The sequence below is a fragment of the Aquarana catesbeiana genome, linkage group LG02 (assembly GCF_042186555.1).
Source record: "Aquarana catesbeiana isolate 2022-GZ linkage group LG02, ASM4218655v1, whole genome shotgun sequence".
Lineage (NCBI taxonomy): Eukaryota > Metazoa > Chordata > Amphibia > Anura > Ranidae > Aquarana > Aquarana catesbeiana.
In genome coordinates this window covers 230769929-230783483 of record NC_133325.1, presented here as the reverse complement: position 1 = coordinate 230783483, position 13555 = coordinate 230769929, and positions in this window count along the sequence as shown.

The window sequence follows — 13555 nt, the reverse complement described above, 5'->3', positions numbered from 1 at the left end:
GACCACAGTGAACTTTGGGTTCTTCTTTACCTCTCTCACCAAGGGTCTTCTCCCCCGATAGCTCAGTTTGGCCAGACGGCCAGCTCTAGGAAGGGTTCTGGTCGTCCCAAACGTCTTCCATTTAAGGATTATGGAGGCCACTGTGCTCTTAGGAACCTTAAGTGCAGCAGAAAGTGCAGCAGAAATTTTTTTGTAACCTTGGCCAGATCTGTGCCTTGCCACAATTCTGTCTCTGAGCTCTTCAGGCAGTTCCTTTGACCTCATGATTCTCATTTGCTCTGACATGCACTGTGAGCTGTAAGGTCTTATATAGACAGGTGTGTGGCTTTCCTAATCAAGTCCAATCAGAAAAATCAAACACAGCTGGATTCAAATGAAGGTGTAGAACCATCTCAAGGATGATCAGAAGAAATGAGTTAAATATATGAGTGTCACAGCAAAGGGTCTGAATACTTAGGACCATGTGATATTTCAGTTTTTCATTTTTAATAAATCTGCAAAAATGTCAACAGTTCTGTGTTTTTCTGACAATATGGGGTGCTGTGTGTACATTAATGAGTAATAAAATGAACCTAAATGATTTTAGCAAATGGCTGCAATATAGCAAAGAGTGAAAAATTTAAGGGGGTCTGAATACTTTCCGTCCCTACTGTATATATATATATATATATATATATATATATATATATATGTATATATATATATATACACACACACACAATATATATATTATATATGTCACAAAATTAATACCTGGTTAAAAGTCTTCTGAAGGGTACATACATTTCCCAAAGCCAATGCTTTTTTTATGGTCATTAAAATTGAATCTTATTATCTTCATTACAAATTAAATTATTGCTATCAAAATTGTGTGCAGCTTATCACCTGGAGAATGATGGATTCTGACAAGGTATTACATTTTTGTTCATAACCTATTTCCTTTATTACCCCAAGTTATTCTTCTTGAATTTATTCCATATCAAATATATTGGGAGTTTTTCCACCGTGTCTAGGAAAATATTGGATAGCAACCTTAATGACATTATAGCATTCTGCTATGTCTGGTTGAAAACACACCAAAAATGTACTCTTTAAAGTATGGCCATGATTATATTAGTCCTAATAAGAAAGGAAAATTCCTGTGTCTTTAGCAAAGGTGTTTTATACTGATAAATGTGTTGCTGTTTTGCTCCTATTCCAGCTGACTTTGATCTATAATTTCTATTATATAAAATATATCTTGTGTATGGTACTGAGGTTCATGATTTATAATTTAATTTTCTCTTAAAGGAAAGCTATGCCAAAAGAAATATATGTGGGCTGACATTGCTGCCTCCTAAAAATGCTAGTCGCCTGGTTGTTTCTGGCTTTAATACTTTGTAAGTCATTGACCTAGAAATAGCATGCAGATTAAAAAAGTCAATGTACAGTTAGATCTTCTAAGCTGCATTTGTCAGTGACTCAGATCCACGTGAAAGCAAGGCAACCAAAATTTTCAGAAGGAGAGGTAAGCAATAATAACTACCCCACTTGCTTAATACAGGTTTCCTTTAACACCTTTCTGCCCAGCCTATAGCAAAATGATGGCCGGGCGGGGTTTCATTGTTGTGACTGGGCGTCATATGACATCCTTCACAACATGCCATGCGATCGGTCGTGCGGTGTGTTGCTCAGACACATCTCCAATCATGGTAAAGAACCTACGATGTAGGCTCTTTACCATGTAATCTGCTGTGTCCAAACACAGCTGATCACAGTGTAAATAGGAAGTCCCAGTTATTGGCATTCTGTGCCAATCAGTGGTGCCAATCAGTGCCCATCAGTGCTACCTTTCAGTGCCCATCTGTGATGCCTGTCAGTGCCTCCTCATCAGTGCCGTTTATCAGTGTCCATCAGTGCCACCCATCAGTACTGCCTATCAGTGCCCATCAGGGCTGCATATCACTGCCTCATATCAGTGCCGCATATCAGTGCTGCCTATCAGTGCTGCATATTGGTGCCTCCTCATCAGTGCCACCTCAGAAGTGCTGCCTTATCAGTGCCCATCAGTGCAGCCTCATCAGCGCACATCAGTGAAGGAGAAAAATTACTTATTTACAAAAAAATTTACAGAAACTAAGAAAAAGTTTTTCTTTCAAAATTTTTGCTCTTTTTTATTTGTTTAGCAAAAAAATAAAAACTCAGTGGTGAATAAATACCACCAAAAGAAATCTCTATCTGTCTCAAAAAAATGATAAAACTTCAATTTGGGTTCAGTACTGAATGACTGTGTAATTGTCAGACCTGATCACGGATGTGGAAATACGGGCCAATTTAGGAAACAGCAATCACAGGTCAATTGGCTTCAGTATAAATCACACAAATAGGAAAGACAAGGGGAACACAAAGACACTGAATTTCAAAAGAGCCAACTTCCCTAAACTACGAACCTTGCTGGAAGACATAAATTGGGATCAAATCTTAGAAACAAAGAACACGGAGGAGAGATGGGTTTGCTTTAGGAGCATATTAAATAAGGGCATTAGCCAGTGCATCCCATTGGGAAATACATTTAAAAGAGCAAACAAAAGTCCTGGATGGCTTAACTCTAATGTAAAAATGCATATAAAAGCAAAGTAGAAGGCCTTCAAAAAATACAAGGCTGAGGGATCATCATCAGCATGCAGACTTTACAAAGAATGCAATAAGGTATGTAAGGGTGCAATTAGGGCGGCTAAGATAGAATACGAAAGATAGATGAGAGCAAAAAAAATCCCAAGTAATTCTTTAAGTATATAAACAGTAAAAAAAGGGAGTACAGACCATATTGGCCCCATAAAGAATGATGAAGGACATCTGTTCACAAAAGATGGGGGGATGGCGAAGGTATTACAATTATTCTTCTCCTCAGTCTTCACGAGGGAATTGGGGGACTTCAGTAACCAAAACTACAGTGTTTGTCCTCATGACATATCACAGGAAGCACCCTCATGGCTAACAGGAGAGAATTAGAAATAGACTTGGGAAACTTAACATCAATATGTCACCGGGACCAGATGGCTCACAACTAGGGTACTTAGGGAACTCAGTCAAGTAATTGCCAGATCATTGTTCCTAATTTTTACTGACAGTCTACTGACCGAAATGGTACCAGCTGATTGGAGAAAAGCCAATGTAAAAAAGGGCCAAAACACATCCCTGGGAATTACAGACCAGTTAGCCTAACATCAATAGTATGCAAGCTCTTGGAGGGGATGATAAGGGACTATATACAAGATTTTAGTAATGAAAATGGTATAATTAGCAGTAATCAGCATGGATTCATGAAGAATCGTTCATGAGCCATTCTTGCCAAACCAATCTATTAGCCTTCTATGAGCAGGTAAGCTGCCATCTAGATAAAGGAAGGCCCATAGACGTGATGTATCTGGACACAGCTCCCCATAAATGTTTACTGTACAAAGTAAGGTCCGTTGGCATGGACCAAAGGGTGAGTACATGGATTGAAAACTGGCTACAAGGCCGAGTTCAGAAGGTGGTGATAAATGGGGAATACTCAAAATGGTCAGGGGTGGGAAGTGGGGTCCCCCAGGGTTCTGTGCTGGGACCAATCCTGTTTAATTAATTCATAAACGACCTTGGGTATGGGGTACACAGCTCAATCTCTGTATTTGCGGATGACACTAAGCTAAGCAGGGCAATAACTTCTCTGCAGGATGTGGAAACCTTGCAAGAAGATATGAACGAATTAATGAGGTGGGCAACTACATGGCAAATGAGGTCCAATGTAGAAAAATGTAAAATATTGCATTTGGGTGGCAAAAATATGAATGCAATCTATTCACTAGGGGGTGAACCTCTGGGGGAATCTAGAATGGAAAAGGACCTGGGGGTCCTTGTAGATGATAGGCTCAGCAATAGCATGCAATGCCAAGTTGCTGCTAACAAAGCAAACAGAATATCGGCATGCATTAAAAAGGGTGTTAACTCCAGGGATAAAGCGATAATTCTCCACTCTACAAGATTCTGGTCCGGTCGCACCTGGTGTATGCTGTCCAGTTCTAGGCATAAGTCCTCAGGAAGGATGTACTGGAAATGGAGCGGGTACAAAGAAGGGCAACAAAGCTAATAAAGAGTCTGGAGGATATTAGTTATGAAGAAAGGTTGTGAGCACTGAACTTATTCTCTCTGGAGAAGAGACGCTTGAGAGGGTATATGATTTCAATTTACAAATACCATACTGGTGACCCCGCAATAGGGATATAACTTTTTTGCAGAAGGGAATTTAATAAGAAATGTGGCCACTCACTAAAATTATAAGAAAAGGGGTTTAACCTTAAACTGCTTAGAGGGTTCTTTACTGTAAGAGCGACAAGGATGTGGAATTCCCTTCCACAGGCGGTGGTTTCAGCGGGGGGGGGGGCATTGATAGTTTAAAAAAACTCTTAGATAAGCAACTGAACGATCACAACATACAGGGATGTACAATGTAATACTGACCTATAATCACACACATAGGTTGGACTTGATGGACTTGTGTCTTTTTTCAACCTCACCTAATATGTAACTATGTAACTATGTCATTCAAAGTGTGACAGCGCTGAAAGCTGAAAATTGGTCTGGGCAGGAAGGGAGTGAAAGTGCCAGGTATTGGGTCTTTTCATGCCAACTTTACATGTGAGTAAAGAGAGTATGTAATGGATTTGAACAGAAAGTGTACCTGTGCTAAGAATATGTACAACATATTTACATATTTTGAACACGCAGTAGGAAGTAGTAGTGGTTGGAAGGAGTACTAGCTGTTAGAGTGGCTTGTTTTTAAGTATATGTATATACTGTAGTTAGTGTTCATAGTCTGGCACAGGTGCACATTTTTTAAATATGTATATATACTTTTTTTTTTCAGTGGGTGGAGCAGATGACTTTAATTAGACAGCCCCTAGTAAAGTTTCAGTCACACAAAATGAGACGACAGGGAAGTATTGCTGTGCTGTCTCTTGAGCTGATCTGGGAATCCTTTGTTATGTACTAAGGTTTTATTTGTACAAAAAAAAATGTATATAGATGGTGGAAAAGTTGCAAAACCATTTAGCTCATAAAAAAAATGTAACTGACCCCAAATCATTACAATTTTCCTTTAATGGTGTATTATGCTAATCTTATATGCAAGTTAATACAAAAACAACTATTTTGCTTTTCTGTATAATATGCTTTCAAATAATTAGCATCTTATCTCCTTTAAAAATGGTAAATGGGAACGTGGAAATTTGAATTTAAATCACCATGCAAAAATGCATATTTATACATTGTTAAACTACAAATTTGCTTTACAGCAATATTTTAAATTATTTGCAAACCAGAGATGGAAGAAATTCTATATTATCTAAAGCAAAAGACATTCATTATGTAGAAAAAGTTAGTTAATGAAAGATTTAGGCTGTATTCCCACCTGTCCACTCCAGGGAATTATGTTACGTTGCAGGTTAACATGTTGCTTTAAAGGATAATTTCAGCTTTTGGGAAAAAATAATAATGCACATATGTCTAACTCCTGTACTGGTAGACAGTGAAGAGCAGGAAGATCAATGAACTACAAGAATGCTCGCGCAAATCATTGAGGACTACAAACCATCTGGTGCAATGGAAAATGGTAAATGTGGTTCATTCATTCACAGAACTCTGTAAATGAATAAGTGATGCCGCCATGTGGGCTAGGCTGTTTTTAAATTGTGGCAGCGGGTGCATGGAAAAGAACCCCTGCCTGCTGTAACAGGGAGAGGACTGGGGGTGGGGGGAGACTGCTGTAGGATGTTACACATTATACCCTAAATATGGGTGTAATGTTTAATATGCTTTTAAAGGTGAACTTATTCTTTAGGCAGCCCATTCAACTGAATAGTAGGTCCAAAGCCAGAACAGACAATATGTTACCATGCATTGTGGTGTGCTGCAACAGAGGTGTGTCTGGATTACTGCAATGCATAGGTGTGAATCCCCCCCCCCAAAAAAAAAAAAGACTATGTTATTAGTCATGAAATAATTCAAATAGAATATTGAGAAGTGATCATAATGACATCTTGTCAAACATTACCTATATTCCAGGATCTGCAACATGTTGTCTTCTGAGGCAGTATAAAAAGAATCTGTAGTATCTAATTCACGAGTGCATCATTTTTCCAAACTTTTAACAAACGGCTTATATGCTTATATTCATGCTTCTTTCTTTACAAGTAGCTGGTGTTTAAAGTTGTTGTAAACCCTTAAATATACCCATGGCATGGCTAGCTTCAGGTGATACACAGAGATGAAGTAAAATCTCCTACATACGTTCTAACTGTTTATCTGCTGTCTTCTTTTCTTTACTGCCCTTCATAGTCCAGAATTTAAACAGCTTGTTTGAACTGCCAGAAAAAAAGGGGGTGGAGAGCTGAAGTTACACTCTGCAGAGCTCAGTGAGGATAGCTCTGAGAGTCGATTGGAGGGAAGGGACATACCCCCCCCCCCATTTCACACATCACACAGAAACAGAGCTGAGGCTGTCAATTGGGTGGAGCTCCCTCCCCTGCCATCTTTTTTCTGTTGGTGTGAAATATAAACTTAACTAATATTTATCTCATCATGTCCAGATTTTGGCATATGTTTTACTGCTGTTTAGCTTGTAGCTCTCTAAAACGTTAACATTTAAAGTGACACTAAACCATATCCTTATTCTTACTCCTCACTCTCTGAAAGTAATCCATACACATTCACTACTTAATGGACCTGTAATCTATTTTTCATTCAATTGCATCTTACTGTGTTTTTTTCTGCCTCCTTGTAACATCCTCTGTGAGCTTCTGAGCCTTTCCTTTTTTCAAACACTTCCATTTGTTTGGAACAAGCAGTGCATGTTAGTTGCAGTCATGTGCACTTCTCTATGCTACAAATCCCATAGTCCATTTCGAGAGCAAGCAAGAGAGGTGGCTATGACTCTACATAATACAGTGGAAAAATAGAGTGAGAAAAAACACCTTCTAATAAGAAGTCGGATCACAGCAGTTAAAAAAAAAGGATTTGGAGATCTGGAGGACTCTGAGAGTAAGTACTTTTACAGAGTTAAAAGCTTAGTTCACCTTTCTGGAAAAAATTAATAAAAGCGCATATTTTTCAGAAAAAATTGTGCATTTATTATTTTTTACTACAATAGCCTGCAAAGCATTGCACTTACAATCAGTGGATCGTAGGTGCAATGTCAGATTTCTGCAGACATGTCCTTTAGCTTTCTAATTGAAGAAAGTGCCAGTGAAGTACTAGGGTGTTGATCAACACCTTCGCGGTTAATTAAGTGCATCAGTTGCGGTAGCAGTCGTAACTTGTAATTTCTTCATTCATAAACCTGTGAATAAATGACATGGCTGTGCAGTCGGAGCTGATTTTGAATGTGACAGTGACTGCGGGGGAGAGAAACCCCCACCCACTGGCAAAGAGGAAGGGGTTATGGGGTGAGCAGGGCAGGTACTGGAATATGTTACATGTTACACCCTATTTACGGGTGTAACATGTAACATGTTCCAAAGGGGAACTTATCCTTCCAGACTACATACTTCAATATAATTACTTTTAAACCAAAGTTTAGTGTAATTTTAATTGTGACAATTCATATAAACCATAATTGAAAAGGTGACAGGTGATAATATACTAACGTTTAATCAAATAATATGGAACTTTTAACACCTCTTCTGTGTTTCTGCTGTGTATTTCAGCTAAAAAAAGTAATGCAACAACTTCACTTTTTGTACTCCACTGAGCCTCTTCCTGGAGTACAAGGAACTGATAGATTACCATAATACTTTCTACAGTAAAACTATTTCTCCTCTTCCTCTAAAGCACTGCTGTCCTATTGCTAACCCACTGTCAAGGCACAAATAAAAGATCCCATATTCCTTTGCAGTCCACATCTACTATGCTACTACACTGCCACTACAACGACATTACTACTAATACACTCCAATGTGTATGTATAATTTCACTGTTTCCCTTGGTGACCTCTAATTCTGCTCCTTGTTGGTAGAGGGTCCTTGGTATAAATGGGAAAACACAGGCAAAGGGGAAATGTACATATCAAGATTTTATATTCATCCCCTAAAAACATAATTAAATAACAATGAAGGCTTGTAGATTTTATGATAACTACCATGACAAGGATACATCAAATTTCCAAATTGAGGCAGAAAATCTCTCAGTAGCAATTTAGTAAGAACTTAGCCAGGACACATCCTCGGAGATTTCAAAACAGCTAGACTAGATTGTGCTAGGAATTATGGGAGCTATAGTCCTTATCAATTTTCTGAGTCACTGGAAGCTTCTCATATAGTAACTACGTTGGTAAGTCATTTGGTTTTCTATTTCATTTATCAGTTATGCCATTACACTTCAAGTGTGTTTTTTTTTTACCTACGGCTAGAATACTAAAGCTTTCTTGGTATCAGATCCCAATCACAACAGGATTTAGACAGGGAGACAAAAGGACAGCACAAAAAACAAATCAAGAATTTGACTAACTTCCTAGGTGCCTTTGGCCTATAGAGCATTTTTGTTTATATATTCTTATATTCCTCTACATAAAAAATGATATTTCTAACTGCAAGAAGCATACTAGATTATTTTGCTATACTGGATCATTGTATGATCTATAAATGTACGTTAACCGCTTGACCTCCTGATGATTTGCCCCCTTTCATGACCAGGCCATTTTTCCAATACAGCACTGTGCGTTACTATAACTGACAATTGCATGTTCATTCAACGCTGTACCCAAATATAATTTATATCATGTTTTTTTGCACAAATAGAGCTTTCTTTTCATGTTATTTGATCACTACTGTGTTGGTGGTTTTTTTGCACTATAAACAAAAAAAAAAAAAACAGACAATTTTGAAAAAAAAAAAAAAACAACATTTTTTACTTTCTGCTATAAAACATATCCAAAAAAAATTGGAAAAATCAAATTTCTTTATAAATGTAGGCCAATATATATTCTGCTACATATTTTTGGTAAAAATAAATCCCAATAGGCATATATTGATTGGTTTGCGCAAAAGGTATAGCATCTACAAACTATGGTATATGTACTGAAATTTGTATTTAATTATTTATTTTTATACTAGTAATGGCAGAGATCAGTGACTTAAAATGGAAATGTGATATTGCGGTGGACAGTCGGAACACTGCCACTTTTGACATTTTGTGGGAACCAGTGGCACTAATACAATGATCAGTGCTAAATATATGCTCTGTCACTGTATTCATGACACTGGCTAAGAAGGGTTTAAACATTTAGGGCAATTAAAGGGTTAGCTCTGTGCCTAGTCAGTGTTTTACTGTACTATGTGTGCTGCTTTTACTTAGGAAAGTGATGAATTTAATCCATCCCGTCCACCCTGTCAGAATAGAGATCTGCCTTCTTTACATAAGCAGAGCTCTGTTCTGCATCTCTGCCTGTCAATTGTCGGCTGCTGGTGGAAATCTAGTGCCCAGCACCTACAAATCACTTTCTTCTGTGAGTAATCACAGCAGAAGTGGGCTGCCGGCAGCACGCATGCATGCCCCCTAGGTGGAGCTGCAGAATCACATATATACACACATGTGATTCTGCACAGGAGGGCACCCTGTAGCAGTATATCTGCTACGGGGAGGTCCTTAAACATAACTGTAAACCAAAATTGTGAAGCTTGATTTGGTTTTTTATATTAGGATAGTTTATTTTCTTACAAGGACAGTTATTGTATCTATAGTTCCCTGTAGAGAGAAAGAAACTGGAGAGATGCACATAATTTTTACTGCAGTGTGCATGCCTAATACTCAGTCTACAGAGCATGCTGGGCTTTCAAATATGAAATCCCTGCACTGTCAGCTTGCTTGACAGATGTCCCTATCTAATTGTTTAGTCCAGACAGGCCAAAACTTTACTAGGGGGAAGGGTGTGTTCCTCACCTGAAACATTCAGTGTTCTGTGTGTAATTGGATCTCATGCTTAAGTCTTAGACCATCCTTTCTCAACCAGTGTGCCGCGGCACACTGGTGTGCCGTCAGAGGTTCTCAGGTATGCCGCGGGATCAGGGGAGAGAAGGGCTGTCAGATGAGCCCGATCTCCCGATCCCCTGCCGAACTGTACATCGGCACTGTGAGAAGCTCCGTCAACCTCAGCAAAGTGAAAGTAAAGAGCAGGGGAGTGTGCTCTGCTCTCTGCTTCCCCCTACAGTGCAGTACCTGGCTGAATGAGGAAACTGGTAAGGTACTGTGCTAGAAGCTAGATTCGTTTTAAAAGGGCTTTATACATGTGTCTGTGTGTGTGTGCATGTGTGTACATGTGTCTGTATGTGTGTTTGTGCATGTGTATGTATGTGTGTGTGCGCATGTGTCTGTATGTGTGTGTGTGTATGTGTGTGTGTATGTATGTGTGCATGTGTCTGTATGTGTGTGTGCATGTGTCTGGTATGTGTGTGCATGTGTCTGTATGTGCGTGAGCATGTGAGTGTCTGTCTGTATGTGTGTGTACATCTGTATGTGTGTTTGTACATGTGTGTGTGTGTGTGTGTGTGTGCATGTGAGTGTCTGTCTGTATGTGTGTGTGTACGTCTGTATGTGTGTTTGTTCATGTGTGTGTGTGCATGTGTCTGTATGTGTGTGTGTGCATGTGAGTGTCTGTCTTCATGTGTGTTTGTACATGTGTGTGTGTGCATGTGTCTGTATGTGTGTCTGTATGTGTGTGTGCATGTGTCTGTATGTGTGTGTGCATGTGTCTTTCTGTATGTGTGTGTGTCTGTATGTGTGTTTGTACATGTGTGTGTGTGCATGTGTCTGTATGTGTGTGCATGTGTCTGCATGTGTGTGTGCACGTGTCTGCATGTGTGTGTGCACATGTCTGCATGTGTGTCTGCATGTGCGTATGTACAAGTGTCTGTATGTAAGTGTCTGTATGCGTGTGTGCACGTGTATGTGTCTGTATATGTGTGTGTGCGTATGTTACTTTTAATCCTGACACCCCCCCATTCCTGTACCATCAGAACTGCTTTTGTAGGTCTTGTTTGATAGCAGCAAGGACTGCTTCTCCTCTGAAAAGCAACCTATGCACAGATCACTTTTCAGAGGCATTTGACAGGCGGTTATGTTGCCTCCTCACCACCTGTTTTAATACAGCATCACTACACTGCAACCGTGCAATTTACACAGTTGCAGGGTAGTTGCAGTTCAGCCCCATTCACCCTGGGTATACCTCCAGCTGCAGCCACACAATGTGTACACCCCCAGCTATTGTCTCTGCAGCTAAAGGAGAAGAATTTGGGGGTGGTAAAAACAGCTTAACCATGTGCTTTTACCACCCCTCCAACCCGACATGTGAACAAGCCCTTGGTTCACATCTGTGTTGCTGCGTGCTTCGTGTAGTGCAGCCCATTAATTTCAATGGGCTTCCCTAACCACAAAAATTCACGGAAGGAAATCCCGACCTTTTTTTTTTAAATTGCACTGCACCAAAAGCACCCCACATTTTCCAATGTGTAAGGTACCATTAAGATTTAATGGCACCCCTAAAGAGCAGAGCATTTGTCTGTGTGTCAGGAACGAGTGCGATTTTGTGCATGTTCCGCGACACACAGTAACATGAACTAAGCCTTGGACTGGGGTGCCTCAAGACTGAAAATACTTTTTAAGGGTGCCCCGACTGAAAAAAAAGGTTGAGAAACACTGTCTTAGACTATTCACAACATAGCAGTAGATAAGCTCTCAGAAACAGCAGTGCTTTGCTCAAGCTTACCGCATGTGTATGTAAGTATATTCCATATTTATTAAAATTACCGGTAAATAAAAATGTAGTCCTGGGGGGGCAGGAGGCGGAGCCTAGCGGAGCAGACATGCATTGTTAGAGTTCCACACCGCTGAGGAGAGAAGCGGAGCCTGCAGGCTCAAAAGGTATCCATTTGAACCTTTTTGCCCCAGGGAACAAACTGTGAAAGTTTGGGCAGGAAATATGGTACTGGGAGGAAACCGTGGCAGAAATAAAAATCACCTCACAAAGAGCTCACAGGCACTCACTGCAGCTGAAGCAGCTCCAGTCACCTCACAAGATACAGCATCAGGGCGCTCTCACAGACAGAAAATGTCACAGCAAGACTCTCCATTTGAGTCAGATACAGAACAAATCCTCTCACAAACTTCTCCACAAGCCTCCTCAGTATCCCAAGTAATATTATTACAATTTGAAAAGATGCTTCATAAGGCTTTAAAACAAACCTCAGACCAAATAACAAAAAGCCTAACCAAAGAAATAAGAAAGCTGGGAAACCGCACCGCAGTCTTAGAAATAAAAATGGATGAAATTAAAATTACAACCCAAGAAAATATAACAGAATTGGAACAATTAAAAAAAGAGAATTTAATACTTCAAATGAAGCTCGAAGATTACGAAAATAGAGCCAGACGTTCAAACTTGCGCATAAGGGGAATACCTGAAACTGTGACAGACCTGCAATCTACTATTACTGCTCTATTACAAGAACTAAAGCCAGATATCCCTATTGAACGTTTAGAACTGGACAGAGTACACAGAGCCCTCACAGCCAAAAGGAAAGATGGACCCCCACGTGATATAATCACAAAATTTCATTATTACAGAACGAAAGAACAAATACTAATTGCTGCAAGAGAAAAAAAGGAACTTAATTTTCAAGGACACAATTATCAAATTTTTGCTGACCTATCCCAACTTACTATTACTAAAAGACGATCCATGAAACCCCAACTAATGGAACTGCAACGCCACAACATTATGTATCAATGGGGCTTCCCCTTTTCAGTCAGATTTAACTACCAAGGTACAATTTACAGAAGCAGATCAGCAGATGAACTACAACAAACCCTTTTAAAATGAAATCTGACAGAACCCACAAGCAGCAACACTCCCACACGCAGAAGAATGGCATCATCTTCACCTTCAGGCAGCACCCAGAAAATTTCAGAACAAAATGGGAATCATCATTCTCACAAAAGAGGCCGTTATGCCACATCATCCATGGACCAAGAAGATTCAATGGACTGACATCCTAATTCCTGATATCTCTTCATTTATTATACTAAGAGATGGTTCTCTATAAAAAACCTATATTTATAACTGAATGTAACTGCATTCTGATAGTCACACACTGTGTGGGATCATCTTACATTCCAGTTATATTTCTTATTACTTCTGATTCATATAGCCTTAGAATATATAAGTGAAATAAGGAAATTCTTGTTCAGTTATATATTATCAGGTAATAACAATAGATTTATTACTTTTTAGGACAAATATGTTCAATAATCCAGAAGTAATGGAAGCTTTTTCTTTCTTTTCTTAAAACAAATATATTATTACCTAACTAGTTCCTAGAATTATGTTTTTGTTTATTCTAATCTGAAGCAATACAACCTCAATTTTATGAGTTAACATATCTAAACAGTTACATATGAATAAAATATGTAATTGTTTACTCTAAAAGGGTTAAAATCCCAAAATAATTCAAACTATCTTCATCAATACCAAAGTTATTAACAGTACCTT